This window comes from Dryobates pubescens, chromosome 15 (assembly GCF_014839835.1).
Source record: "Dryobates pubescens isolate bDryPub1 chromosome 15, bDryPub1.pri, whole genome shotgun sequence".
Taxonomy (NCBI): domain Eukaryota; kingdom Metazoa; phylum Chordata; class Aves; order Piciformes; family Picidae; genus Dryobates; species Dryobates pubescens.
In genome coordinates, this window is record NC_071626.1 from 8,982,371 (window position 1) to 9,008,255 (window position 25,885).

General features: G+C 51.4%; 1 long non-coding RNA gene across 1 annotated transcript in view; it reads left to right on the top strand.

Moving 5' to 3' along the window:
* Positions 1–21,636: 21,636 nt before the first annotated feature.
* The window catches only part of LOC128897844 (uncharacterized), a 54,584-nt gene continuing 50,335 nt past the window's right edge, over positions 21,637–25,885 (top strand). Inside the window, exon 1 of the long non-coding RNA XR_008462609.1 lies at positions 21,637–22,136. This is a non-coding gene — a long non-coding RNA (uncharacterized LOC128897844). The remainder of the gene's footprint in view (positions 22,137–25,885) is intronic.

Here is a 25,885-nt window from a genome sequence, read left to right on the forward strand (position 1 = left end):
AAGCCCAGGCTGGATGAGGCTCTGGCCAGCCTGATCTAGTGTGAGGTGTCCCTGCCCACGGCAGGGGAGTTGGAACTAGATGATCCTTGTGATCCCTTCCAACCCTGACTGATTCCATGATTCTGTGATGATTCCCATTCTCTTTCTCTTTATTTATATCTCCCTTTCTCTGTCTCATGCTCCCTTTTTCTCTCGGTGCAGAAAAAAACACCCAACTCCCACCTCTCCCAAGAAGGGAAAGGGCTGGAGACATAGTCTTTATATTTTACTGGGGGAAAAAAAAATGGGGTCAAAGTCAAAGGTGTTGGCAGGACCCTGCTGTTGTACAACATTAAGTGTAGCTCAAGGTTTCAAGTACAGAGACCTCTGCCTGCCCGACACCATAGCAACCAACACCATTAATGATGTTTAAGCTGTACACTGAAGATTCAGAAAAAGGAGAAGGGGGGGGGGGGGGGAAGGAAAAAAAAAAAAGGCAGTTACAGTATTTGAATGCAAAGTATTAAGTGAGGCTTTCATGTTAACAATATCCTTTCTTCACTTTCCCCCTTAGCTGTGAAGAATTTTTATAAGGAAACCCCTATTTGACTGCACAAAAAATAATGCTAATGACTACCCTCTCTTCAGGGGAGAAGAGAAGTTACTTGAAATAGGTGGGAAACTGCAGTTGTTGCTAAAGTCCTGAAGGGGAGAGGGAAGAATAGAAATGCTAGACAATTCTCCTGTCTCTGTTGCCAACTCCACTTAACAGCTCTGCTGCACAAGAGAAAAACGGGCTGAACATGAGCCAGCAGTGTGCCCAGAAAGAAAGCCAGTGGCATCCTGGCCTGCATCAGGAACAGTGTGGCCAGCAGGAGCAGGGAGGGCATTCTGCCCCTGCACACCACACTGGTTAGGCCACACTTTGAGTCCTGTGCCCAGTTCTGGGCCCCTCAGGTTAGGAAAGATGTTGAGTTGCTGGAAGGTGTCCAGAGAAGGGCAACAAAGATGGGGAGGGGTTTGGAGCACAGCCCTGTGAGGAGAGGCTGAGGGAGCTGGGGTTGCTTAGCCTGGAGAAGAGAAGGATCAGGGGAGACCTTATTGCTCTCTACAACTACCTGAAGGGAGGTTGCAGCCAGGTGGGGGTTGGTCTCTTCTCCAGGCAACCAGCACCAGAACAAGAGGACATAGTCTCAGGCTGCACCAGGGGAGGTTTAGGCTGGATGTTAGGATGAAGTTCTTCACAGAAAGAGTGATTGGCCATTGGGATGTGCTGCCCAGGGAGGTGGTGGAGTCACCATCCCTGGAGGTGTTTAGCAGGAGACTTGATGGGGCACTTGGTGCCATAGTTTAGTTGATTAGATGGTGTTGGGTGATAGGTTGGACTTGATGATCTCAAAGGTCTCTTCCAACCTGGTTAATTCTATTCTATTCTATTCTATTCTATTCTATTCTATTCTATTCTATTCTATTCTATTCTATTCTATTCTATTCCTATTCTACTCTATTCTATTCTATCCTATCCTACCCTATCCTCTCCTATCCTCTCCTATCCTCTCCTATCCTCTCCTATCCTCTCCTATCCTATCCTATCCTATCCTATCCTATCCTATCCTATCCTATCCTATCCTATCCTATCCTATCCTATCCTATCCTATCCTATCGCTGAGCCACTGAAAGATTTACCCAACTTGTGCCTTGATTGCAGCCTTCAGCTCTTTGCCCAGGCCTCTTCCTAAATATGCAGCCTTCAGAAGATGAGCAGTTTGTTAGACAGAAGCCAAAAGGTGAGAGCCAGGAGCAGACAGATAGGGGAGTGGAAGGAAAGAAACCACCCAGTGGAGGAGAGCAGGGGAATTTCAGCTGCCCATTGAAAGTGCCATCTGGGGGATGCCCAGCAATGCCCAGCACCAGCAGGCAAGAGAGTGTTGCCCGGGGCCCCAGCTCTGGATGTTTTTTGTGGATCAGCCCGCCATTACCACAGAGGATGCCAGCCCAGGATGTGAGTTACCTTGGAAGGGGTGAGATCAGGTTGGTCAGCCTCAAACCTGGTATATTTTTTTAGCTAACACTCCAGATAGGTTCATGTCTTTTAATCTGACAATTATACTCAATTCCTCCCAGCAGATTTTGCCTCTTAATTTGGATGCTTCCTCTGCCCTTGCTTAAAATGCAGGCTCTTCAGAGAGTCCAGGAGTGGGATCAGCAGCTCTTTTCATCCATTTGTTTAATTAGTTTTGTCTTCAGTCCCTGAAAAGCCCTGCAAGACAGCTTGCTTGCCCTTTTGCACTGCAGGCCACGGGGCTCTGCTCACCTGACCCCACTCTTCTGGGTGGATGTGAAGGTGAAGAAGCCTGGGTGCCTGCTCTGATTGGTGACTGTATTGGCATAGAGAGGGATGCACCGTGCTTGTGTGCTTCCTTGAGGCACCTGCTCGCAGCTGGTGCCAGAGATAGGGTCTCAAACTAATTAGGACTTTCTTCTGTCCCAAATGCTGCTTGGCTTACGACTCCACTGAAGAGGATGCAAGTGTTACTCTAGACATAACCAAGACCAGGAAGAAGAGCAGCTTCACAAATACAGAAATAACTGTGTCTCTTCTTACCAGCTGATGAAGGAATTTTTCCTCTAGACTTTCTGCCCAATTATGTGGGAGGTTAAAGGAGTGCAGGGCTGAGCTGTTGTTGCTCAGCTGGCTTTGCCTATTTAAGGCTGTTCCTTGACAGCCTGAGATTTTTGTCACTCTCTGGTCGAGCCTAGACTTCAAGAAAGCTGGAAGCTCATCTCCCTCTCTGTTTGAACTGTTTGTGGTTAATTACAGACCCCGAGAATGGGCTCCTTGCCTATCTCTCATGTTTAAATTGCCTTCCAGGACTTTGCAAGGCTAAGGAGCCTCTTTGGATGTTACCTCTGACTGTGCTTCGGTCAAGCCTCCCTTGGTTTTGCTGGGAGCTACGTCTGATTCATAGCAAACTTTGAGAACAAATTAAACTGAATGCTTTGTACGTGGATTTGCTGGCCCTGACCCTTCTGCTGCTGCTTGAGAAGAAGGCAGTGTTGATTTTAGCAACACAGGAAAAAGAAGTGCAGCTAGACAGGGTGGTTGCATGGGGAGAGATGCTGCTTTTCTGAAGCCTTGCTTTCCCTATCCCACCCCCAAAAGTGGGGCACAGAGAGGATCTGCAGCTGGTGCCTTTGGCCATGTTGTCATGTGGAATATATGGCATGAAATATCCAGCATTTGCTCTGACAGAGAATCCAGCAGTCCCAGTTGTGAGCCAAGGGCAGCTTGTGCTTGATGCTGGACTGAGAGAAAAATGGAACACTTACAAGCAGAGACAGGGTGGGAAAAGAGAGGAGGGCTTACAGGATAGATGAGGTGGTATTGTCACATCTAAACAGGTGAAACAAGATGGCCTTTGGGACAGGGAAGGGCAGAGTTCAGGAGCAAAGATTCCTCTCCACCCAAAAATACCATGAGGTGACAGATCTGAAGGATGGTTGATATAAGCACATGGGAAAGGAGAAGTGAAGATGAAGAAAGTAATTTGGGTAAGAGAAAGACCCAGAACAAAATTTACATCCTCTTCATGGCCATATTGGCTGTTGATGAGTGCTGGCCTGAGGACCAGTACCTTGAGTCTTAGGGGTTCAACAAAGAGAAGGGAAAGCTGGAAAGCAAAAGGCAAGGGCTCTTTTATTCCAATCACACACTCGGTGCTGACCTATGGTTTCTCACTCATGTCTACCCCAGTAGCAGAGGAGGAGAGGTGGAGTGTGAAAATGTCATCAGCCTTTATTCTGTGTTGTTGTCTGTCTGGGGAGGCTGCATGCAGGCTGGCTTTCATGAGGGCTTGGAGAAGCAGCAGGCTGGGCCAATGAGCAGGGTGGATGTGCTGAAAAGACTCTGCCCCCTCCTCACCGCCCCACCATCAGCTTTGGCTGGGGAGAGGCTGACTGCAGAAGCTGCCTGAGCTCTCTCTGACTGTGGTAGTGTTTCCTCTAGTGTGCAGGGGACCACGCTCCGCTCTGGGCTCGCAGACAGACCTGTTTCCAAAGGCATGGTGGGGAGTGCAGACAGACGAGGTCTCAGCGCAGCTGGTAGGGAAAGCAGGGCCCCTCCATAGCCCCCTCCCTTTCCCCAGCATGCAGCTAGTGTTGGACAGTGTCTGTTTTTAGCAAAAGTCGCAGATTCAACAGCTGAGCTGATTTTCCAAAGGGACATATAAACCAAACAGCCTGCCATCTGCTCTATTGTCCTGGAATAGCGGCTTGGAGGGTGGAGGGAGAGGGAAGGAGGTGCAGGGAGAGGGTGGGAAGGAGAGGGAGCGGAAGAGAAGGCAGAAAAGGGAGGCGTGGAGGACATGGAAGAGGAGAGGAGGGTGAAAGTGAAGATTGGGGGGACTCGGAGCGGGGGTGGTGTGGGGGTGTGTGGGAGGGTGGTGTGTGGAAAGGAGAGCTTTGTGAAAGTAGAAATGTGGTGAGGGGAGAGGACCAGAGGCAGGTATGGGGGCAAACAAGGCTTGCACGGGATCCCTGCCAGCGCTGCAAGCCATGGGGGCAGGCACCTCCATCACCCCTGTCCTTGCTGAGCCAGAGCCTGACTGCAGAAGAAACAAACTGGACTTAGTGACCTGGATAATCACTCCCCTTCCACCCACACAGCCCTGCCTGTCCTATGCCCCCTCCCTCCTCCCCCTCCCCCCCGATGGCTTTTATTGAGTGCCGCAGGGCAGGGATTGAACTCCAGGTTTGGCAGCAGAGTAAATAACAGCAGCATTGGCCTCTCTGGCCCAGTGTGGGAGGAGGGTTGGTTTTAATCAAAGGTAAATAACAGTCACTATTCTCTGACCCTTAATCCAATTTCCTAGAACTGGAGAATAATGTTCCAGCTTAGACACGTGGTGCTGGCCCACGGCAGAGGGGTGGCTACTCGGCCAGCTGCTGGGCACCGCACTGCCAAGGGAGGCAGAACTGGGGAGAACGCCACAAGGCAAGTAATTCATCCTGGCTGGCCTAGGGCTGTGCTGTACTGACTCTGGTGCATTTTCTTTGCTTCAGTCATCCCAAAAGATGGGGGCAGGCATCGCTCCCCCCTGCTTTGCTGACAGGAGAGCTGGGAAGCAGCTGATGCCCCACAGCTGCACCCCGGAAGGAGATTTTGCCTTCCATGGTGACCTGATGATTATGAAGTTGTGCCTGCTGTTAAGTGGCCATGGCAGGAATCAGTGTTCCTGCTACATGTTAAGTGTGAGCAAGATTTCAGTGTTGCAAAGGAACTGTGGTAGTTTCAGGCTATGCCTTTAAAGTTTTTCCAACCCACCCCAGAAATGTTTGTGCTGACAGGAGTCTGTGATTGGAGAGTTTGCACTTTGACTTTGTCACATATTAGAATCACAGACAGTTAAAGAGGTGGTTATTGAGTTCCCAGGAGGTTATCCAGGCCTGCAGCAGGATCAGCCATCTTAGACCCCTTCTGTCAGATGTTTTTCCAGCACTCTTCAAACATGTTGCTCTGGTCCAGACCGCTGGTGCCAGATTAGGAAGCGAGGCTGCTGGTGACAAAGCACTTGGAGCAGGCTGATCTGGGAAGGACAGGTTTCTTCTGCAGCTCTGTGCCAACATCCATTTGTAGATGCCCATGGAGCAGCTCTGTCAGGCTCTCTTTCTCCTGCTTTCTCCTCTGTGGGGCAGCTGATTTGCAATTCTCTGGAACAAAAACAGCCTGGTGAGGCCAGGACATGTTTGTAAAGAGGCAGAGGAGTGCACTTCCCTTCCAGTCCTTTAATCTTGCAAAATGACCTGGCAGTCCACAGCAGGGGCTTGAGCTGCTGTGGAGGCAGAGCACCTGTCCACCCTGTGGGTGGACCATGATTTTAAGACCACATTTCAGACTAAGCCTTTTGTAAGCCTCAAGGCCATGGAGAGAAACCTCCTGACCAAAAGCTGCCTGGTGATGAATGTCACTCAACACACAGAGCCACTTGTATGACTGCCAGTTCCTGGTCATACAGTCTGGGTAGATCAGGTGCAGGTGGGATATCCAAGTCCATCCTGCCATCTCAGTCTTTGCTTTTCCTCTGTGAATGCCCAGACCCTGGGATCCAGCAGCAATGAGGGCAGACAGCACCCAGACACATCCAGGGCAACACAGGCTAGGAGTACTGAGAGCCTAGCACAAGGAGGAGTGGGATCTGTCCTGTATGGACAGGCCAAGGGGAGGCCGTTACAGACGGGGCAGAAATGCAGAGCCAGAGGTGTCTGACATTCATTCAGCTCCCCAAGCCTTGGGCACGTGATGTACTACCAGGCATCCAGTCCTGCCCTTAGAGAGTCCACGAGAGAGAGGGGAGAAATATCTGTTGCATCTAGCTGACTGTGTGTTTCTTTTCCCCTTGCTCAGCTCACTGCAGGAAGCACACTGACGTCTTTTGTAACGGGCTCGAGTCTCATGAATGGTCCCTGCCCTCTCTGCAGGGGAGGGGTCAGGAGGACGTGGGGGGACTGTGGGGTCTGAGGCTGGGAGACGGCAGTCTCTGATCAGCACCACGGACAGGGACGGAGGACCCTGTCTGCTCCTGCCTTGGCTGCCTTTGCCTCCCCGTGCCTTTCTTTGTCTCCCCCTTTCCCCCTTTCCCCCTCTCCCCCTTTCCCCCTTTCCCCCTCTCCCCCTTTCCCCCTTTCCTTCTTCCCCCTCTCCCCCTTTCCCCCTTTCCTTCTTCCCCCTCTCCCCCTTTCCCCCTTTCCTTCTTCCCCCTCTCCCCCTTTCCTTCTTCCCCCTTTCCTTCTTCCCCCTTTCCTTCTTCCCCCTTTCCTTCTTCCCCCTTTCCTTCTTCCCCCTTTCCTTCTTCCCCCTTTCCTTCTTCCCCCTTTCCTTCTTCCCCCTTTCCTTCTTCCCCCTTTCCTTCTTCCCCTTTTCCTTCTTCCCCCCTTCCTTCGTCCCCCCTTTCCTTCTTCCCCCTTTCCTTCTTCCCCCTTTCCTTCTTCCCCCCTTCATCTTGGTTCAGGCTTGCAGGCTGCCTCCTGGCATGGCACGACCCTGCCTTGGCGTGCAGCCTGCACAAGCCCCATTTTTGCTGTTGCTTAAGAACAAATACACAGTGCTGTGGCTCTGTACGCAGCTGCTCTGGAGCTGTGGCTTAGATCTGGGTTATTTTTTGCAGATAAATCCTCTTTTCTATCAGGTTTGACATCAGGCAATCCCTCCAGATCCCTCCTTTTTTTCCTCCCCCCCGTCTGATTTTCCTCTTCTCTTCCCTGCCCTGTGTTCTCTTTCCTTGCATCTGTGCTCTTCCCTCTATATGCCTCCCTCCCCTTTTCTGTCCCTATAGCCAGCTCTCTGTGACTATAATTTCATCTGCTCACTTTCTGCTGCTCTGCATCTTCACATTACTCTTCGTGTCTCCGCTGCCCTCAAATGTATGTATTTTACTGCTTTCCTTTGTGTGTCTCTCTTTCTCATTCCCTCTCCTTGGTGTTTCTCTGTGGTCATTTTCACAGAAAGCCCTCTTTGCCCTGGAATTCTGCATGTTGAGGTCAGGTGTAGAATATGTGCTGTTTTTTTTCTGGGGGGGGGGGGACACCTTGCTACAGCTTCTGAAGCTAGGTATCCCCTGCAGGGTACTTAACTGTTTTATGCATTGCCCCTTGACTTCCAGCTGATCTGAGGAGGAACTTCCAGGGTGGTGGAGACAGAAAGCAATCACAGGGAAGGAATTAAAGCTGCAAGCAGTCTGGGAGACAGCTGGAGTCACTGGCTGATGGATGGATTGATTGGGTAGGGCTCTGATAAAAAAGCACATTTCCTATGTCTCAGAACTGTGGTCTGTTTCTCTCATGTTTTGTGCCCACATAGATCAACCAGCCTAGGAATGTGGCAGAATACTGTAGAGACCTGGAGGGAAAGAAGCAGCTTGCAGAGTCTTGTAGTCAGGGCTTGTTACAGGACTCCAGTGCAAGTTTCTATCTCTGCAATCTTCTCCTCAGAGTCCAGTCTGAGTGGCACAAGAATCATCCATGGCTTCCCCCTGGGAACTTTGGAGACTCTGAGATGTCCCTGAAGTAGGTTTCCAGTATTGCTGCAGGACACCAGTAATGTGCATTGAGCTTGATAGAAGCTGGTACCTAGGTGACAAGAAAGGAGGCTGAGGGCTTCAGTGCTGCTTGAAAGTGCTCCAGTTTGGGATAAAGGGATCTCAGTTTCAGTTGCTGAAAATCCTTTTAATTTACAGGAGCCCAGGGCCCTTTTAATCCTTTTAATTTACAGGTCCCAGCCTGACACCACTTTGGTTGGGATTTAGCTGGGGGGGCATGGAGAATGGGATCCATGACAACACCTTAGGCTTCAGAATTTGAGTGGTGAAGAGAAGGGAAAGTCTTGACTGTCTTTCACCTTTTTTGGTGCCTTTTGAAATGGGAGCCCCTGTGGCAATGACAAACTCTTCCACAGGTAAATGGACTGCAGCACTGGAGACCAAGTAGATGGGTCTGGGAGAACAGCAGTTGTGTTCAAGTTTGGTTGCTCAACAAGACCCAGCATGGCATCCAGAAGAGCTTACTACCTGTTTGGAAGAGGCAGTGGCTTTTGTGTCAAGCTGGAGCTGTTGTCTGTGAAGTGGCATTTCCATTTTCACTAGACAAAGCCTTGCTGGCCTGCGATTCTTGCAGCACTTTGGGTTAATAGGAGCAGAGGCTGGCTCCACATTGTCTGAGGCTCGACATTTAGATGACAGTCAGATGGGGAGAGAGGGCAGTGGTTGCAGCAGTGCTTAATGAAAAGCTGAGGGAGATGAAAGTAAAGTTCCTACTCCACTTTGGACGCTTAGCATCTTACTTTGTACATTAACAAAGGCCAGGGAAGAAGGATAGCCACTGGTAGCTCCCTCCCTGGCAGGCAGCTGCCATGCACATCATTTCAAGACCAAAAGCAGTCCCAGTGAGGGTGCCTGCACTAGGTATTAGTCTCATGCTGAACTCTTTTGATGGACTGCATCTCTAAGCAATTTCAATGGCTTCTTCCAGTGCAGGACACAGCGCTGTTCCACTTGCTGGGGCTGCAGGACACCTTTCTTTGCTCCTTTACAAAAAGCCTTCCTTCCTCTGCATATTTTTTTCCCTGTCACTATTTTGTGATATTTACAAAATGCAGTTCTTGAAGTGCTCTCAGGGCTCAGCTGCCTACCCACAGCACGTGGGAGGAAGGTTCTCCTCAGAGACTCTCCTGCAGGACTCACCTGGGACTCTTCCCTGCTCCATCAGGCTCTCTGCTGCTGGCATGTCCAGCACCTCTCCCTCATAGGCCCCCAAATGGCTCAGCACAGTAGCCCAGTCTCAGAGTCCCTGGATATTCCAGTTTCCATTACCTCTTCACGAGTAACGATTGCCTTGAACAGTAACCAGCCTTGGTAGTCAGCATTTCTGCAGCGCTTCAGCTTGGAAGGAGCTCAAAGAGAGCACTGCTAATTAGCTCACATCTTATCTGTCAGGTCAGTGATATCCCTGCTTGAATGACTTAGATGCCAAAGCACAAAGTGACCAACTCCACACAGGGACTTGAGCTCCTCGGATTGTAATCCTGCTCTCTTCTTCTCTGTTGATAACAATAGAAGGTCACCTCTGTAGCCCCCCAGCCTACAGATAGTGTGTCAGGTTTTCTGCTGTTGTAAATCAGCATAGACCCACAGGGATTTCAGACCCCTGCTCTGTGTGCATGGTTCTGGGAGGTTGCTTAGCACAACCTGGGAATCCACCCTTGGGTGTCCTGTGTTCAGGCAGAATGATCCCAGCCTTCCCTACCAGTTTCAACATGGCAGACTGGGATGATCAAAACATGAGGAGATACCTGCAGGAGCTCTGGAGGAAAGTTTAGGGTGAAGGCCTGCACATCCCAGTGTGATGGAGGTTCCCAGCCACCTGGAGCAGGCGAGTGGCCAGGATGTCTTGCCCCAGCTCCTTGGAGACTCCTTCAAAGTGGCCAGACCATCCTGTCCTATCACAGGGTCAACCATCTGAACCTCCCAAAGGGAGAGATTGTGCTTCTCCTCAGCCACTTTCACCTTACCTCTGATTTTCCTGCCTCTTGAGCAGGGGATGGACTTCTCTTCTCACAGAATTAGGCACATATCCAGAAAGCCCCTGGGAGTCCCTGCCACATCTCCACAGTAACAGTAAGCGTTAGAGTGATGCCTGCACTTTCATACTCCCCCACAGCTGCAGAGCCCGATGCTGCCATACAATTGTTTCTGTCCCCGCTTCCCCATCGTGTGGGCTCCTCTGGGGCTGTGACCCAGCCGTGACAGGACTCTGTGCTGCTGGTGGGCTGGCTCGTGTTGCCGTGGGAGCAGTGCCCGCCATGGCTGGGGTGTCAAAGCCTGGCAGGGGCAAGCCGAGACCAAACTTTCCAGGGGTACTGGAGGTGTGCAAGGCTTGGGCGGAGGTGGGGCCAGCAGAGGGCACTCCGATACCAGCACTCACCCACCGGGCCGAGCCCTCAGGTGGGGAACGAGGCCACCCCCAAAGCCCTACAGCCCTTCTCTTCTTTGCTCTGGGTGTAGGAGGCAACAGGGATCGAGAGCAGCAGCCACCAGCTGTGTTTTCTTCACTTCTGGAAGGACAAAATGGGTGAGGAGACTGCAAGGGGAGAGATGTCCCAGGAATCTCCCTGCTATCCGTGTCTGCTCCCATCAGTTTGTGCCAGTCCCACCACATGGACACGGGTGGTGGGTGCAGTGCATAGAGTCCAGGCTTTTCCTCTCTGAGGCAATGAGTGCAGCATGGTTGGCAGCACAGGGCAGCTGAGGGGAGGCACTGCCTTTCACTCTTTGGAAGGACTGCTGAGCCTCAGGCTCAATAGCAAGACTTGTCTGTCCCCTTCCCCAGCTGCCTATCCTGGGGTGTCCCTGTCACTCAGATAGACCATCTCTCTCCAGCCATCTCCACTTTGCAGACAGCCAGCATGAGTGTCACCAGGACTGACTTGCAAGTGGAAGATGGTCATGGTTGCTCCCTTGGCAGATGAGAAGGCTGCCCTTAATGGAGCAGACAGCAACCATTTCGGCACTGCTGCTCGTGGCATGGGGTGGCCATGGCAATGGAGAGGGGCCTGGTGAAGCCCTGATGGGTTGAGACATTCTTTTGGGAGGTACCTAGTAGCAGGCTCGTGGAGAAGAGTTTTGCAAAGGCCACATTGCAGCAAAACCTCAGAGGAGAGCTGCTGGCAAACCCTGCAGGAAGCCCAGGATCACTGCAGTGAGCCCTCTCCTGTCTCCTTAACACCTGGAAGCTCTTTGCAAACAGCTCCAGGAGTGCTGCAGGCCAGTGCAGGAGGGATTGCTTGTGCTGTGCTCACTGCAAAGTGAGCAGCATGATGCCTCACAGACATTGCTGGGCTGCAAAAGCCGGTGGGGGGGCTTAAGTGGCCTGCTTGTTTCTGCCTGAGCTCTGGACACCTTCCCCATCACATAATAGTATGATAGCTACAGGGGAAACCAGGATTCCCTGGAACTGTTGTGCAGGGGAATGTCCCTGGCTTCTCTGCAGAGATGGCAGGAGCAGAGAACCTTCAAACGTGCTCTGAGAGCCTGAGCGCCTTGTGGTTTTGCAGCAATAAATCTGGAGCAGCTATAAATCTGGAGCAGCTGGCTTAAGTTCCTCCAGGGTTCAGAAGAAAACACATCCAGCCTGATGTGTTTTGTTTGCCCACTCACTGTGTTTCTAATTGGAGTGTTTGTAGCTCGGGAAATTGCTGCTTAGACTACAGTACCCACAGTCCTTCACTAGCAGCTCAGCACAGCCTCTTAGGGCAAAGCAAACCCCAGACCTCTGGACTAAGCCTTTCCTTACCTGAGCCATGCAGGCAGCTGGAGCTCTCCAGTCAAGCCTGGCCGACCAGCAGGTGCACTCACTGAGGAAAAAAAGCCTGGTGAGCTCAGTGAGTGAGAAATATGGCTGTGAGTCCCTGCTTTCTCCCACAGGCACTTTCCAGACCCTGGTCCTAGCAACCAGGCTCTCTTGAGACTATTTCTCCTCCATTTCTGCAAGCCCCATACAGAACTTCTTCTTTTTTCCCCCTTCCATTTTTTTCTTCCCCTTCCATTTTTTTTTTCCCCCCTTCCATTTTTCTTTTCCCCCCTAAATGAACCCTGAAGTCCAGTTGGGGAGAGATCACAAGGCACAAACAACAAGCAGAATGAACCACGTTTAAAATGATACTTTTTCCACCCCCCCCATCCCCTTGCCTTTGGAGTTTGGTTAATTTATAATCTATAAAAGTCTCTGCATAATTGTATCTTGATTAAAATGGTATAATTAGGAGCTCTGGATCTCTCTCCCCTTTCCCTAAGATTATTTCTGTCTAATTGCTTTAATCTGTGTTTTCATGCACCCACTAGAAAATCAAAGCATGCTCCCAGGAGGACACGGGGTGAGAGTGAATAAAGCTGACGACTCATTAAGTGCAGCAGAGAGAGGAAACTGCATCTAAATCACCCCTGTATTAATGAGGTAAAATAGAAAAAATATCCAAATGAATCAATAACCAAGAGATAGAGGATTCAAAAAAAAACCAAAAAAGAAAAGAGAAACCCCACAACAAAACAACCTGACACAGATTTGAATATTAATTAACAACTCATTGAACAGCAAATCACCTGCTGTGCAAGCCAGCTCCCCTCGTTGTTGGTGGGGAGCAAAAGGGGAGAGGCCTCGAGTGCAAGCCCTATGAGGAGAGGCTGAGGGAGCTGGGGTTGTTTAGCCTGGAGGAGAGGAGGCTCAGGGGAGACCTTATTGCTCTCTACAACTACCTGAAGGGAGGTTGCAGCCAGGTGGGGGTTGGTCTCTTCTCCCAGGCAACCAGCAGCAGAACAAGAGGACACAGTCTCAAGCTGCACCAGGGGAGGTTTAGGTTGGATGTTAGGAAGAAGTTCTATACAGAGAGAGTGATTGCCCATTGGAATGGGCTGCCTGGGGAGGTGGTGGAGTCGCCGTCATTGGAGGTGTTCAGGAGAAGACTTGATGGGGTGCTTGGTGCCGTGGGTTAGTTGTTTAGGTGGTGTTGGATTGGTTCATGGGTTGGATGTGATGATCTTGAAGGTCTCTTCCAACCTGGTTTATTCTATGTATTCTAGTTCCAACCCCCCTGCCATGGGCAGGGACACCTCACACTAGATCAGGCTGGCCAGAGCCATTCCAGGGCTTCACCACTCTCATGGTGAAGAACTTCCTCCTCACATCCAGCCTGAATCTCCCCACCTCCAGCTTCAAGCTTTAGGCTCAAGGTGAGGAGAAAGTTCTTCACAGGGAGAGTTGTTAACCATTGGGATGGTTAACAGGGAGGTGGTGGGGTCACCATCCCTGGAGGGGTTCAGGAGGGGATTGGATGTGGCACTTGGTGCCATGGTTTAGTTGTGAGGTCTGTGGTGACAGGTTGGACTTGATGATCTTTGAGGTCTCTTCCAACCTTGGTGATTGTGTGATTCTGTCTGGGAATTTTAGCTCTCCATGCCTAGGGGTGTTCTGTGGAAGGGGCAACTTGTGCTGCACACAGCCCTGATAAGGACAGAATAACATTTTGAAGGACCTAGGTAAGAAGGATGTCAGTCCAATCCAGCCACACTTAGCCTGGATTGAAGTGAGAAATGGATCAGATTCCAGGATGATCAGCACCTGGTCTCATGAAGAAGACACTGGCTGGCTGACTGCACTGCTAGGGAGGCTTGACAAGGCCCTCAAGAGTTGATCAAGTCCATCCCATGCCCTGAGACCAGAATAACTTCTCTTCTCCCTTCCAGGTGACTTTCTGTCTTACTATCAATGATGTGCAGGCTATAGACTCTCAGACAGCCCCAGGAACCTCCAAAGATGTCACTTATTTCCCTCCAAGTGAGAAATCAGGAAAACAAGAGATTTTTAAAAGGCTTCTGGCTATGGATGTGGTTTATTAACATCTACCATAGTCTCCTGAGGAGAAGACCAAGGCAGTGCTGTCCCCTGGTATCTCATTGCAGAGCAGCCAGTTGCTATTTGCCTGTCTTAGGTGCAAATTCCCACACACTGCAGCATGGGGAGGCTGACTTTTACCCCAAATGTGACTGGCAGAATTTGTCACCAAGCTGTACACAGCAATGCTAAGCAGCCCAGGCAGGGCACTCTGCTCTGGGATCTGGAGCTTTGCACTGTGTGGCACAGAGGTGATCCACGGCAGGGTTGGTGATCCAGCTGCTCAGAGCATGAGCGAGCACCGTGGTTTCCTCTCCAGTCATCAGTGGTGACACGATGTGCACATAACCCATCCATTCCCTCTTCATCAGTGTGGGTTGTTATGGAAATGTGCATTCAAGGGGGGTGCTGTAGAGGTCCCTAGCCAGTCATCCTGGGCAAAAATTGGCCAGCCTCTGTCTCCACATGACCTTCACACTCATTACTGTATTCTGGTTCATTATTTTTCTTGCTGTGGATTTTGCAAAGTGAAGGCAGAAGGCATGTGAATGTGGCAAGGAAAGCCAGGAAGAGCATTCCTTGAGCAAGGAATAAGAGCTGTTGTCTCAGCAGAACGCTTGTCCTAGCTGCATTCCCTGGGCCCTGGCTGCAGGGCAGGGCTTGAACCTTTGCCCCTGCACCATCAAGTGAGCAAGCCAGTGCAGGGTTTGGGGCCTCTATTGAAATGCTCTGCTGGGTCACTGCTTGATAACAGGTCTTGGTTCCCCAGAGTTTCCCTGTCAGCATCCCAGGAAAGGGCAAGAGGAGGCTCGACAGCCACGTCATTGATGGTCACGTCAGCCTGGCAGCTGACAGGATAATACTGAAAGAGAAAGAAGGATCAGCTGCTTGCAGCCCTCGAGTTCAAGAAGAGCCTAATCTAATTAAGTGGAGACCACTATCAAATTACCAGCTCTCTTTTAATGTAGCCATTTAAAGTGGTTTGGTGTATTTATAGTAGGAGAGTTAGGGAGGGAGGGCTTTTCTCTCTTGAGGTTATGCTTGTGTGTAAGGGAGAGATGTAAAGTCTGATCCCAGCTAGTCTCTTCCTGTGCCTAGGAAGGAAGTGTCTGTCTGGGGGTTTTTCTGATCTTGCCCTCAGCCAGCAGCACAGGAGCTACCTCTTGGGATTAAGCTTTCCTTAAAGTAAATGTATCTTGCACAACTATCTCAGGTCAGTCAACAGCCTTGAAAAGGGCAAGAGGAGAGGCTGGCTTGCCATGGTTAGAAATCAGCAGCTGTTTGCTGCTGAACTTTGATAAGAGTGGGATGGACCTGTCAGTAGTGGTTAGAGAGTGCCTTGAGAGGCTCCCACAGCCTGGCCTGAGTTGCTGGTTGATAGAGTGCCCCCAGTTTTTCTTGCCTTGATTAGTGTCTCTGGCAGCCTGCAGCCCTCTCTGCTACTCTCTCCATAATTCCATCTCTGGGGGAGCTCCTGTGTGGCAGGATCTGTGTCAAATGACCCCTCCCATGATCGCAGGAGGGATGAGGTGGGAAAGGCTTGTTAGGAGCTGTTTCCATGCCTAACAGCAGCAATAATCCTCAGCCCTTTATCTAAAGCTTCTACAAATGTCAGTTCATTAACCTCTCACAAGCACCCTCTGAGGTGAGGATTATTATCCACAGGATTGGACAGATGGGGGAAGCTGAGATGCGGAGCGCCCAGCCTGAGGCTGTGGGACAAGGCACTCGGTGCCACCAGGTCCTCCCTTGTGCTCCAAAAACTTGTCTCTCCTCTCCTGGTGAGGAGTGGGCTGCCTTCTTGGGGTCATCCTGCCTCTGACAAGAAGAGGTGTTCTTGGCAATGTTTGCTGTTCTCCTCTGACTCTGAAAGAGCCTTTCAAGAGGAGCTGGGGCCTCTGGTACAACTACAGCCTGTCACCACAGGAGAGCTTGACCTGCATCACACAGAGACCATGGCACTGCCTTTTCTCCAGGTGATGAGACCCCCTAGCGTGTTTCTGTGTCTGACAGGTCATTGCTTGTAAGCACAGAGGAAAAAGGAAGGAGGAGAGAGAGACACAGAGAAAGGGAATAAGGCAGAAGCCTAGAAAAAAAGAGCCCCATCTCTCTTTCAACTGGGATTTCTTCTACTCTTAATGATGTGTCTCATTCCCTTTGCAAAAGATTAAAACCCAAGAGATTAAAAGATTATACCAAGTGGATGAGCTGGACTTTGCTGCCACCCTCCCTCTTGCTGGGACAGACCTCTGGGAAACCTCTCTTCCCTGCTTTCCCCGTCTTCCTTCTCCTCCCTTCCCCTCCCACCCCTTGATCTTTATAGATCAAGAGGCCCTTGCCTTCTGACAGTTTGAGCCATTCTGGCCATCTTCAAGGCCACTCTCTGATCCTTGCTCAGGGGTAGGTGCAGAGAGAAAGGGTATGTGTAAGCCTGGGGGAGCCACTGACATAATGTCCTAGCTGTCCATCTTCAGTAACTCTAGCATTTCTCCCCTGAGAAGCCCTCATTCCTCAGGCAGTCTGTATTGTTGGAGAGTTCTGCAGCTTAAGCGAGAAAAATCTCCGAGGCATCCTGAACCCATTGCAATGAAGATACCACCCAGGGTGATGTGAAGCTCCTCTTGGGAGAGGAGGGCATGGGAAGAAGGCTGGAGCAGCCCAAAGTGGTGATGGGTTCCTTCAGTTATTCTTCCTGATGATGGGCAGATGCACAAAGTGATGCACAAGTGAGGCATCCCCTGAGTAGACCCTCAGCTCTGACAGGGATTTTTCAGCACCAAGTCTGATAGAGCAGAGATTTGGTCCTGTTCACTCCAGAGGTGTTGGGAGTGTGGAGAGGGACATGTTGCACTTTAGGTTGATCCCTCCATTCTCTGCTCTGCCTTTGAACACCATTTTTTCCAGACTGTCTTCTGCTAATGGGGTCTTTGAGGGCTTGAACTGTCCCGCTGTAGTTTGAGACCAGGGCTAGAAAAACCAATGCCTTTCTGCCCTTTGATTTTGCTACCCCTTCCTTGCTTCATTTCATTGCTGCTCTTCTTGATGGCACAAAGACCATGAGAGTTACTATTGAGCCTGCCTCCCCCTGGGCAATGTCCACAATATCCCAGCCATAAGAGGGAAGAAGGTTGATTCCGTGCCTGGAGGAGCTACCTAATCCCAGAAGAACCTCCTATCTGTGGCATACTCGGAGGCCTCTCAGCCTGATGGAGACAGCAGCATACAGCCCTTGCACCCTTCTCTAGATCCACAGATATTAGGGGAGAAGCTGGAAACACTTCTGTCTGGGAGGCTGCAAGCAGGTTAGTGTCCAGTGCACTCATACTTGCACTCCAGTGCACTCCAAACATGATGCCCCTTGTAATGAAAAGCGGGCCCCACTCCACTTGGCAAAGAATGATGCATCAGCATAACACTGCAGGAACTGTCCATGCTACATAGCACTTATGCAGCACTTGTCATCTCCCACGGCCATTGCAATGTGCAGCTACCCATACAGAAGGAGCCTCATGTCTTTATTCCTGACAGCTGTCAGTCCCTGGAAAACAATCTCTTCCCTCCCTCCTCCCAGAGTCCCAAAGCCAGACTGGGAGGCTGGGAGCACACGAACAAGGAAGGAAATCTGCCAACTTTCTCTCTCTCTCTCTCTCTCTCTCTTTCTTTAGCTGCCTGTGAGGGAAGTTGCAGGAAAATAATGAAATAAAAGCCAAGGCCCAGAGAAAGCTGATTCATCCACAGCCCAGGGCCAGCGGCCGGCTCCAAGCAGAGCTGTAAAATCAATCTGTCACTGCTCACCGCAGTATAGATCAGTGAAGAGATTCTGACTGCGGCGAGGGCAGAGCCCAGCCTCCTCCTGGGGCTCGCTTTCCCCAGCTCTGGGACCTGGTTGTGCCCCTGGGGGAGATGGGCAGATGGGCAGGGGAAGAGGCAGAGAGGGAGAAGAGCTGATCCATCACCTCTGAGAGCTGGAAGCACTCCCGGAGAGACTCCCTTCCCTGGCAGCAAGCACTGAAGGCAGCACAGGCAGACTGCATGGCTGCCTTCCCTGCCCGACTCTCCCCTCCTTGGGCAGGCAAACGGCACAAGGGCCAGGTGATGGGGAGAGGGTGAGAACGGCTGCCTGCACTCCCAACCCCTACTCCCTTGAGGTACTGTGCACGTTGAATATTACCTCCAGTATTTGGTCACAGAGGGTTAAAAACAATTCCCTTTTATCATCACCTTTGTGACTTCCAGATTCTGGGATATTCTGGGACTTATTAGCTCCCCGGCATATGTTGGAATAACACCAGGGAATTGCTCTAATAAGGTCAGCTCCTGTGTTCATCCCTATAACAGCATCTCCAGTCTTACAGGATGTAGGCAACAGAGCAGCAGCTGAGAAGCAAGGTGCAAACCAAGGTGGTTCTCAGGGCTGTTTCCATCCCCATTAAGGAGGCAGAGAGGTTAGACCTGGCTGGAGGGTGGTGGTCTCAGGGACGCTGTCACAAAAGTATTAGATGATTCTTCTTCTGCAGTGCTGGACATGGAGAATGAGACACCTCTGCAGCTGACTTAAAGGATCTGTGACGTCCTTAGGAGGTTTTTTAATTGGTGAAAGTTTTTTGGTTGCTGGCTGATGGTTTTTTTTCCCCCTTACTTAAGAAGTAACAAACAACAGAATCTTTCCAGGGCTTTTGACAAGGTCAGAGACTCTGCAAAATAAACATGAAGGTGAGCTCCTGTATCCTCTGAATGATTATCTGCAATGGGACAAATAAACAGTGGGAGCCTGGCTCTGAATCAAACTGAGGACCCAAATGCCCCACACTGCTGAGGATGTGGTGCTTGCTTCTGCTTGTTCTGTCCTGCTGGATATAAGTGCTCTTCCTAGGTCAGCAGTAGTATAAGTAGTATTTTACCACCGTGGGCCCTGGCAGCACAAGGATTCTTCCTTAGCACTGCTGAGTCCAGAACAGATCTGTGCCAGCAGAAGAGCCTCTGAGAGTCTCATCCCAAACAGGCTGCAAGACGATCCTGGAGGAACTCAAGCAGGAGCAAATCCTGCGTTCATTTAGAGACGGAAACCTTTTCTCCTACTTTAACACCCTACAAGAGCAGGCAGTGTGTGTCCAGACAGAGGTAGGAAAAGATGGAAGCAAGTCTCTGTTCCTTTAGCTTTTAGCTTCAAAGAAAGAGTGTGGAGAAAAAACCCCATGGTCATAACCCCCCAAAGTGATAAAGGCAAGGAAACCAGAGTTTGTCGTTGCCAAGACAACCTTCCTTCCTTCTCTTCTCATCCCAGGCTGAGTGAGTAACTTTGGCATTTAATCCACTGGGAACAGCCATCTACAGATGGTCCAAGGAACATCCAGAAGTGTCCTCAGAGCTGCTCATCTCCTGTTTCTCTGAGGAGTGTGTGTGTGTCTGTGTGGTTTTGCCCGCTTGAGTTTGCAGGTTTCAAGCAAAAGAGGACACAAAAAGCTTCTTAGATGGCATTTTCAACAGGGCTCATGACCTTGTATGTTTGTACTTGGTGGACCAACTTGTCTCCTTGTGCCATCTAGGTGTTGTATGTGGTGTCTGGGGCAAGTTTTGTGGGTGGATGCTTCACACTTGTTGCCTTTGTTTTGAAGGAAGCAGCTCATTCCCTTTAGGCACCTTATCATTTGCCCCTCTGTGTACAGTGTTAGTGGGTTTAGCATCCTGTCCCTGAGGCCGTTGTATGCATGTGAGACAAGCAGGAGCAATCCTGTGCTTGCTGGGTTTTGTTTTCTGTGTGATGATTTCTCTCCCAGCAGAGAGAAAAATGTGCAGGAGGGTCAAAGGAGTTCTCCACTTCCCTATAGAGCTGCAGATAGATGAGGTAATTACACTGTTCTGTACTTACACAACAACTAGCAGGGTGGGGAGGTGGGCCAGAGGTGAGCTTCTTTTAGGACAAGAGGAAATGGCCTCAAGTTGCACCAGGAGAGGTTTAGATTGGATATTAGAAGAACCTTATCCACTGAAAGGGTTCTCAAACACTGGAATAGGATCACCATGGTTGAATCCCCACCCCTGGAGGTGTCTACAAGATGCATAAATGTGGTGCTAAGGGACATGGTTTAGCACCAGACTTGGTAGTAAGGTAATGGTTGGACTCAATGATCTTAAAGGTCTTTTCCAACCAAAATGATTCTATGATTCTTCAGATGCAACTGGACATCATGATATAATGCATTTAATTACAGCATTGCCTGCAGTGGGTTGTGGGGGGCAGAGTAATTCCACTGCAGGTTTTGGACCACATGGAGAAAGCCTTTGGTTTCCCAGCAGAGGTTACCTGTGTTTGTCTGTCTGTACCTGTGTGAGTAGGTGCAGGGGGCAGGGTTAGGTGTCTGTGTCCCTAGAGGCTGCTGTAAATGTGTTGATATTTATGCTGAGGGGAAGGTCTTCACCCAGCTGTTGCATGTGTGTACATTTGTGTGAGGCAGGGGTGCAGGTGGTCCCTGTTCAGCTGCAAGTGGAGGTTTCAGAGCATTTCCATTTGTTCCTCCAACCCCTGTGTGTGCCCATGTAAAGGACACAGGCAGGTGACACAGGGACATGTGGGTGTGCACTGGTCACGAGTAAATGTAGGTGTTGGGGCAGGTATCACATCACAGGGGCCAGGGGCCAGACCAGCCTCTGAGCAGGGAGCAAATAGTCTCACAGGGCTAGGATGGACCTCAAGACATTTCTGAGCCAGCTGATATGATGTGGTTGCCTGGAATAGCAGGAGACTGGATTGTGCATCCAGGAAGGCAGCTCCCATCCAGTGTCCTATGTTCCTAAGTTTCTTGGCAGCTGTTGCATGTCTGTGTGTGTCCAGGCCAGGGAGTCCCTGCACAGTTGTGGTGAGTGTGAGGCATTCATCGTGTCCCATCAGTTGTGGTCTGTGTGTCTGGCTGGCTGCACTGGGATTATTTAAGTCCAGCTGTGATACATGTTTGTATTTTCTGTAAAGGGGCTGGGGAGTAATTTCTTCAGGGTCACCCTGTGTTTGGTGAGGTGGATTCCTAGCAGATATTTCCCTGTGACCGGCTCCCCAGCACCTGGTGCATATGGATGTTTGTTTGTGACTGTTGGCAGGATCTCTGCCAGTGGTAGCATGTGGGGGTTTGGGCACGGGGAGTTGGAAGGTCTTATAGTAAATGGTTGTGTGTACCTGAGGGGATGTGGTTGTGGGTGATTTCTGAGGAGCTGTTGCATTTCTGGGGGGGGGGGGGGGGGGGGGTAGTTTGAGGAGGTATATGAAAGACTGTCTCCCCAGGGGGATCACATACATGAAAGGTTTCCTCCACCTCCTGTTGCATTTACAAGTGCCTGTTTCCTTGGCAAATACCACAGGGGCATATACCAAGGCATAGTTTCCCATGGCTGTAACACATACCTGTGTCAGCAGGTGTTAGCTGTTGCATGCATATGTGTGTTCATGTAGCTCCTCAGGAGCTGCTGCTTTGTACCTGTATCATTCCTAGCAGCTGTAGTATTTTCATGCGAGTGGCTTGACTCTGAGCCTCTGTGTGTGATTCCCCAGCAGCTGTTGCTTACATGCGTTCCTGGGAAGCTGTTGTATGTTGTGTGTAGCTCTCCCGCAGCTGTTGTAAGGGAATTGTGTGTGTGTGTGCAGTTCCTCAGCAGCTGTTGCATGCGTGCTCATGTCTACGGTGGAGGCCCACCCCTTTCTGCCTGCACCGGAGCGCTGGCTGTGCGGGCAAGGAGAGCTCGGAGCTGGCTCCATGGGAGAGGGACCTTCGCTTGCCACAGCCTTCCCAGCTGGGAGAAGCAGTGCCGGCTCTGGTCCCACAGCCCTATCAGCCGAGCCAGTGCCGAATTAATCACTCGCGTTTTAAATGCCAATACAGCCCTCTCTGCCGTCTTTCCCCAGTGATGCGGATGCGGCGAAGGCAGCAAATCCTCCGGCTGTGTGTGCCCTCCCCGGACTGCTGCTCCCTCCCCGCCTGTCGTGCTCGCCTGTGTGCCAGCCTGGAAGAGCTGCTTAGGTGCAGCCGGGAATGAGACAGCTGTGGGGCAGGGGACAGCACAGCTTCAAGGAGTGACACAAGGTGGGGGATAACCTCCTCTTCGCCCCCCCACTCCTACACACACACACATCCACAGGGCTGCAAGTTGCTGAAGACAGGGGTCTTTTGCACCTCCACTTCGTCTCTTGTCATGCCCCATTTGGAAGCTGGGAGCAATCGCCCCTCCAGGAGCAGGTACGTGTGCGTGTGCGTGACACGTTCGTGTGTGCAGTCCTTGTGCAGCTGCCTCGCCGTGTCCTCCGCTCCCTCTTGGCGTCCGTGTCGCCTCATGGAGAAGCGGCTGAGATTGGAGGGGCAGGACTGAGGTTGGGGAGAAGGGCAGGATGGATGGATTGCCATTCTCCAGCCCGTGCATTCACTCCCTGGGGGGTGGATGTCTCTGATCTGAGGATGAAGGCAAGGGGTGAGTGCAAGGGAGATGGGGAAGTGGCTGGGGCTGGAGAGGGGGTGGGGTGTGTGGGGGAGATAATGCCCACATGGGGTGATGGGAGGGAGAGAGGCTTGGAGATAGGTCTCCCTTTTGGTGTGTGTGTGCACTTGCTTAGGATCAGGATGCTGAATAGGTCCAGGACTTGCTGCATGCAGCTGGGTTTGACTCTTCTATTCAGACCTTGCAAGAGGAAGGGATGCATATGTATATATACATATATATATGTGTGTGTGTGTGTATACATATAAATGTATAGGAATAGCTATAGGCACATGTATATACTCCCACACATACATGCATGTGCATCTATTATAGATACAGGCATATATGTGTATTAGCTGCAGTTATGGGATTGAAGAGCAGGCAGCCTCATCCCACAGCCCCCTGCTCCCTGCCTGTTTGCAAACTTTGTTGGGGAGCCTTTTTGCAGACAGTGATGCATGTGTCTGTGTGTGTGTGAACACTCTCCTGGTTTGGATGCAGGGGTGTGAGTAAATCTCTGCTCTGCTTTTACACTGCTCTGCTGGGAGGCTGACTGGCTGCAGAAAGTCATTGCGTGGTGTCTGTCGGGTGTGAGTGTGTGTGTGTGGCGCCAGTGGGAGCCGGGTATTTGTGTAGGGGCCCAGGACAGCTACTCGAAAGCTTCTGTATGTGGATAGACATTGCTTGCTGGGTGTCTGTATGCCCATTTATTCCACCAGAGAAAGCATGCCCACGTTTCTGTGCATAAGGATCCTCCTGCTTTGGGGCATGGGATGGGGGGGAGGAGAAGCTGAATGAATGAATGGGAGCAAGAGGAGGGGGAGGAGGAGGCGTGGGGGTGGGGGAGAGAGACGAACAGACGCATCCTATTCTCATCCCAGGACGGGCAGGAGAGTACAGCTGCTGCTGTTCCCGTTCCAGAGCTTGGATTTGGCCGGGGGAAGGCAGCATAAATCTGCTAATGCTGCAGCAGGCAGCATATTTGGGAGCTGCCCTCTTATGTGTGTGCTGGTGTGGCTGCCCCGCTGCCTCTGCATGCATGCATGGGAGCACCTGCGTGTGCACTGCATGTGTGTGTCCATGTGTGCGGAGGCAGCGGTGGCTGTGCACAAACAAGATGCTTGCAAACATCCTCGCAAGCTCCCAGGGAAGGAGTTGTCGGCGGTGGGGAGGAGAGCAGTGCTCGCCGTGCGCTGCGGGTGCGTGCATCTTGCGGCCGTGCACAGCCCGCGGTCCGCTGGCACCCGCTCCGGGCTCGCACAAGTATCTGCTGCTGGAGGCTGGTGTCTGGTGTCTGCACACAAAGTGGGTGCAAAGGTGCAGGCCAGGCTTAGGAGCTGTTCCCCTTCTTTTCCTCCCAAAGGCTGGAGAGCACAACCTTTCTTCCCACCCTGAGGTAGGGAACTATAAAGCGAGCTATGGAGCAGGGACAGGATTGCTGAGACTGGAGCAGGGCTGGAGATTGTGTGGGGGGTGGGGAGGAAGGGGGTGTCCCTGTCCCTGAAGGTTGCCTAGGGGACTGGGGAGCCTGGCTGCATTGCATGCTGTGAGCCAAGGAATTTGTCGTGTGCTGGGAGGTGGGAGGGTAGTGGGAGTGTGTGTGATATGGGAGAGCTGGGGTGGAGGGGGGAAAGGGGGCTGTGCTGGGATATGAAGGGATTCCTCATGACCTGCATCCTGCCCCTCCAGTCCCCATAAATACTGCCTCTCCCGGGTCCAGGAAGCGCAGCCTGGCAGCATCACTAATGTAATATTCAGTGGAAGCTTCATTTGCATGGAGCATGCATTATTAATATATTTAAATACAACACCCCCCCCTCCTTTCTGCCTCCCCCATGCAGGCCCTACCAGTAGCAGTGAGGAAGCTGCAGGGAGCGGAGGGGTGCTGATGCAGTGCCTGAGGTGATAAACAGCCACTGTAATCCCACTGATTTCCCCAGCCTGGAAACCTTTCCCCTCTACAGTTCCCTCCCAGCCAGCCACGCTCCTCACCTCATTATTTGCCTTGGGGAGGTGTTTGGCTTGCAGGGCATCCACCCCACAAGCATGCAGATTTGTTGGTGTGAAGCAAGCTGCCTTCATTGCTCTTCCCCTGTCAAAAACCACGACACTGAGGGAAGAACCGTGGATGCATGGCCTTTTCCTCTCTTCACCCAGCTCCAGGCAAAGTAGGTATTTGGGAATGTGCTGCCTGATCTGCTGCGCTGGGGCGAAGCTGAGCTGTGGAGCAGAAGCTGCTTGGAGGGTAGAGAGGGCATTTGGGAAAGGGGAGCATACAGAGGTGTAGTTTTTTGCTGGGGGGAAGCTTGTGGTTAAAATCAGAAAGGTAAAAAGCACAGGCAAGAGGGAGAAGGCAGGAGGCAAGCAAGTGTAGCTCTGATGATGTCCGTGATGTTTGTTCCTACCTGGGTCATGTCAGAAGCCAGATGCAGCTCCAGGCAAAGTGCAGCTGCCTCATCTGACCCTGTTTAAGAGTGGTGGAGAGCACTGTTCACCTGGGAAAAAAGCTAGTGGTCACATCAGGGCCTGTTGAAACCGCCCAGTGCTGTCAGCAGCCGTGTCAGAAAATATCAGTACATCTGCTGGGAGTGAGAGACCTGCGTTGCTCTCTCCCTCACCCCAAATACCGTGGCTTTTCCCTTGGTGCCCTGAAGTGTGGACCTGGTCTGAGTTCTTCCTGTGATGGAGGGCAAGGGACATGCAGGGAGCACCACTGCCCTCATGCTCTTGTGAGAGGCATCATGCACTGGGCAGAGGGGTGTGATGTCCCCAAAACACTCTCACAGCCCTCACCCATCCCTGTGCACCAGCACAGGACACAAGCAGCTTAGGTGCAGAGCAAACGAGCTCTGGGACATCTCCTTTTCTGGGAACAGAGGAGCTTTTGTTTTTCTCCCTCATGGAAGAACAGAGCTGTTCTGAACAGTGAGGGATCCCAGGCTGCAGGCAGGTATGGAGGAAGCTGGAGCTTGCCCAGTAGCGCTGCAGCTTCTGCTGGTGGGGATTGTCCAGGCTGGTCCTGATGCAGTTACAGCAGGGGCTTGAGCTGTCTTTGAGGTTCTGTAGGGGCAGAGCTCAATCTCTCCTGATGCCTTTCTATATGGGAAGAGGAGTGAAGGAGTTGTGACACTGAAAGGAGGCAGGCTGAATGCACAGGAGCAACCTCCCATGCTGGGGTCAGAGGGAGAAGTCCTCTTTTTGGGCTGGAAGGGGAGAGAGCAAATCTTGGGGAGCAGACCAAAGGGCTGTGACCCACCTCCATCCCTTTCTCTCTGCTGGACCAGAATGGATTTCCTGCAGCTGTGAACCACATGGAAGCTGTATTTAAAGCCACAGATGAGTCAAGCTTGGCACTTGGGAGGTGACAGTGACTGTAGGACCGCTGTTGTCTTTGCTTCAGTGGCAAGACGGTCTGACAGCTTCGCTTAAGCAGAGCTGCATTTGTGTCCTGGCTTTCCTGTGCTCCTTAGCTGGTGTTACTGTTGTGGCTTGCTTTGGTGTTCCCTGACCC